Here is a 4,694-nt window from a genome sequence, read left to right on the forward strand (position 1 = left end):
GTTCAAAATTTAATTGAATAAAAAATATTCAATTAATTTTTATTTTTTTTATATTACACATAATTTAATTATAAAATTAAAAATAATATAAAATTTTAATTATTAAATTAATAAAATTATAAAGTCTAATAAAATAATTAAAAAAATATATAAAAAGCCAAATTGAATTCAAAGATGAAGTTAACGGTGAAAACTCAAGTCAAGTTAATTTCATATGAAATTGATAGTTGAGAGTTATTAAATAATTTGATAGATTTGATTAAATTGTTGTTTAACAACTCTAAAATATCAACTTCATATGAAATTAACTACACATGAGTTCTCGTTTAAACATTTATTCCATTTAGATCCTTTTGTTTGGGGTGTACGCGTGTCAAAAGTTAAACTATATGCGACATGCACAATGCAAGGCAAGAACACCATGTCCCTTTGACACTGGGCACTGGCACGTGCCAACTGTTAGCATGAGAGTGGTTGATTTAACTGAAAGTGTGGCAAGTTGCAAGTTTATTTTATTGCTTTGGAAAGAGAGAAAAGAGAAATGGAAATCATAATGCTTTTGCATTGATTCGGCCAAATGTTGGTTAATAAAGCATGGTCCATTTTGTGTTCTCTCCGTCTCTCTTTCCTTCCAACTACGTAGGACTTTTTACTAGGGTGATGTCCTATGTTCTGTGTCAAATCCCACGAAATTCGTGCCCTTCACATGAACTTTGTGCATCCAACAGTTCATAAAAACCCATCCACACACTTCAATAATAATACCACTGGACATTGTCACAATGCTACTACATTACATCGCATGTATGTATGTCCTTTGCTACTTGACAAAGACATCCAATGGATACGTTATGTTATGTCACACAGTGAAATATCATCATATTAAAAAACCAAAACATAGTGCAAGTTTTAGACACTTTATTCGATTTACTTGTGGGAAGGATAGTTTTAGAGTTACAAATAAATTTTCTGTAAAATTTTAAACCACCGATATTAGGAGATTATTAAAATTTATTATTTTTGTTATTAGTTAATTATTAATATTTAAAAATATAAGTTAAAATATATCGTTAAATGTACAACGTCGTTAACAGCAATTAAATTGTATCTCTAATCTTCTACTGATTGCTAGTCTTGGGGATGCTGTGGATGGCGAAAACGTTGTGGATGGCAGAGGCGGTTGCGTTGTGGCGTTCGGGAGTGAGGAGTTGGTGGCGGGTCCGGAGGATTTGGAGGATGGAACGGTTAGAGAGTTGGAGAGAAATGGTATCTGTGGCCTTCTACCATTTGCTGGCCTTGGAGATGGTGGAACTATGTTGGGCGTAAACGGTGGATATGGGGAGGCTAGTGATGATGGAAACCTTGGGGACACCGATGGGGAGAACGGGTTAGAAGGGGAGAACAAAATCGCCGGTGAAGCTGAAGACAGAAGCTGGGCAAACAAGATAGTTGCTGCTAACGACGCTGTACATGCTTGCAATGGATCGAAGATAGAACCGGAGAGGTTGGTGCCGAGTGGGGTTAGAGCTGGGAATACTACAAAGAAGGGAGACGGAGATGAATATGAGGAGGAAATTGGTGACAACCAGAGCTCAACGCTTGAGGAGCAGATGCTGGAAAATAGGAGGACTTGGGAAGTAGCCGTCGAGTCCGGTGCAATGCTGTACAACGAAGAAGATGATATCATGTCTGCCCTCCAAGCTCAAAATGAAGAAAATTCTCAGAAAAGAAGATTGACGAAACAAAAGGCGAAAGTAAGGCGGTGCCGACCAAAGAACAAAAAAAGGTGTGTAATAATATTTTAACATGACTTTTAGTTCATGAAATGTGAGGGGGTTGAAGGGGGACGGTAAACTGAGAATGATAAAGGATATGAAAAAAAAAATATATACTTGATATGCTAGGCCTGATTGAAACTAAAAAGCATGCAGTGACTAGATTTGATGTATCAAGATTCTGGGGGCAAGATAGTGCTGGGTGGGAATATGTTGAGTCTGATGGTGCGTCGGGAGGATTGTTGTTAATGTGGGATGAAATGATTTTTAGAATGAATAATTGTTATAAAAGGGAGAGGTGGCTATGCGTAGAAGGGATAATTTTGAAGAATAATTTCAATTGTGCTTTTGTCTTGATTTATGGTGCGCATACCAGAGATGAAAAACTTGTTGTTTAGGAAGAGTTGAGCTATACAGCTGGATTATGTCAGGTACCTTGTTGCTTCATTGGTGACTTTAACGAGATTGTACATGTAGAAGAAAGAAAATGTAATGTCAACTTATCAATTTTTGCTGAAGAGTTTAAGAACTGGATACAAGATATGCATCTGGTGGACTTACCGCTTAATGACCGGAAGTTTACCTGGTTCAGAGGACGATCCTGTAGCCGGATTGATAGAGTTACGGTTAGTTTAGAATGGGTGGAGGAGTTCCCATAGATTCACTTCAGAGGAGGACCACGGGGCTTGTTAGATCACTGCCCTATGATAGTAGAAGATACTAGATTGAGATGTGGGCCTAGGCCATTCCGGAGTCTTGACTCGTAGTTTACACATGAAGGCTTTCGAAGAATGGTTAAGGAGGAATGGAGGGGATTAGGGAATATCCACTTCATAGATAAATTGAAGGCCTTGACGGCTCCCCTGGGAAGATGGCACAGAGATAACTTCGGCGACATGAATAAGAAAATTATGAAATTTGAGGAAGAGATAAAGAAGATAGACAACATGGTAAGCAATGGAGTATATGATGGAACAGTGGAGGCAAGATGAAAGGTATTGGTTACATGCTGTGAGAAGTGGTATGTAAGGAAGGAACTGCACTGGAAACGGATGTCGCGATCCCGCCTCGTGAAGGACATGGACAAAAATATCAGGTACTTTCACAATGTAGCTTCAACAAGAAGGAGGAATAACATGATTGATACGTTGGTAATTAATGGAAGGCTAGTCAGGAATCAAGCAAGAATAAAAATTGCTATCAAAGAGTTCTACAAGAAATTATATCAGGAGGAGGCTTATATGGTGGGTTTTAGAAATGGACTGGTGAATATAATAGATGTAGAAGATGCTGCAGCTCTGGAGGTTTTGCCGTCATCTGAGGAGATTAAAGACGCCATGTGAGACTGTGAATCATCTAGGGCACTAGGAAGTGATGGATACAACATGAACTTCATTAAGAAGTGTTGGGATGAAATCGGGGCTGAGTTCACGACAGTTGTGCTAGGATTCTTTCAGACATCTAGGCTACCGAAAGACTCTAATCTCACATGGGTGGCTTTGGCGCCAAAGTTCATTGGTGCTAAGGAGATTAAGGACCTTCGACCAAGGATTGAGTTATTTATATGGTTTGTTTTAATAGGTAGAGTGAACACTAAGGAAAGGCTATGTCAACTTGGAATTATTAACCAGGGTGATAATGTGTATGTTTTATGTAATAAGGATGTTGAAAATGTCTGCCACTTGTTTCTTGGTTGTGAATTTACATGGCAGGTGTGGAGCACTTGGTTATCTGATTTTGGCATTAAATGGTCCGTTTCGGGTACTTTAAAGGAATACTTTGAAAGTTGGACAGGTGTCACATATAGGAAGGAGGAAAGCAAGAAGTGGTACATAAGCTTCTTTGCGGTTATTTGAAACGTCTGGTTGAAAAGTAATCGGAGATTGTTTCAGAATACAGGTAAATGTGCTGGCGAAGTTATCAACATGACTATGCATAATTACAAGAAGTGGAAGTGCGAGGATCCCTTTTGTTGTTGATAGCAATGCCGGAGATGACATGAGGATGCGTATTTGTTGAGTAATTTAGATGGTAACAATAGGTGTTATTTTATTGTTTGTTTATTATGTATCAAATACTCTACGTCTGTGTTGAGATCTTCTTGTTTCAAATAAAAAATAAGCCTAATTATCAAGTTAAATTGACTATTTAGTATTTACATTACACTCATTAGGTGCAACTTTTTTAAAAAATTTTATGTTAAGACGAGATATTTATTTATTATTGGACTATTTTTTTATTCGTTAACATTAAAATTTTGTATATTAAAATTGAGTGATACTTAAATTTAAAAATAATAAAATTAGTGTTGACATTAATTATTTTTTATAAAAAAAAATGAGTGTCTGAAAATTAATTGTCTTATCTACTTAGGACAAAACACACTAAAAATAAAAATGAGAGTGATGAGAGGGACTTTGACTGATGTTTATTATTATCATTTCTGAGCAGCCTAGAGCTTTAAGCTCAATAATGTCAGTTTCTTGATGGGTCTGGATCAATCAAAATTACACCCAATCCCTCACACCCTTTAAAGGGTTTCGTTAGCAAGCATCATTGGAAATTGAATGTGCCATCTTGATTTGGCTCTAGTGAATCATCCCATATATTCTTCAGTCCTTAGATCTCTCAATATTTAATTCATTTCCAAATATTATTGCACATCTTCACCACCTCTTTTATTGAATTTGGTAAATCCCAAAATGTATGTAGAAAGCGGAAACAACAATGTTGCTGATTTGGTTCGATTCAATACTAGTAGTATACTAAAAAAACAAGAAGCAAAATATAGGGTATGTTTTTTTTTTTTAAGGAATTTGTGTCTCCTCTTGTTATGGTAAAGATAGGTGAAAATGGTAATAAGTTGAACATTGTTTGGAGGAATTGTAGTAGCTATAGCCTATATGTGGTGATGTTAGA

The sequence above is a fragment of the Arachis ipaensis genome, chromosome B05 (assembly GCF_000816755.2).
Source record: "Arachis ipaensis cultivar K30076 chromosome B05, Araip1.1, whole genome shotgun sequence".
Classification (NCBI taxonomy): Eukaryota; Viridiplantae; Streptophyta; class Magnoliopsida; order Fabales; family Fabaceae; genus Arachis; species Arachis ipaensis.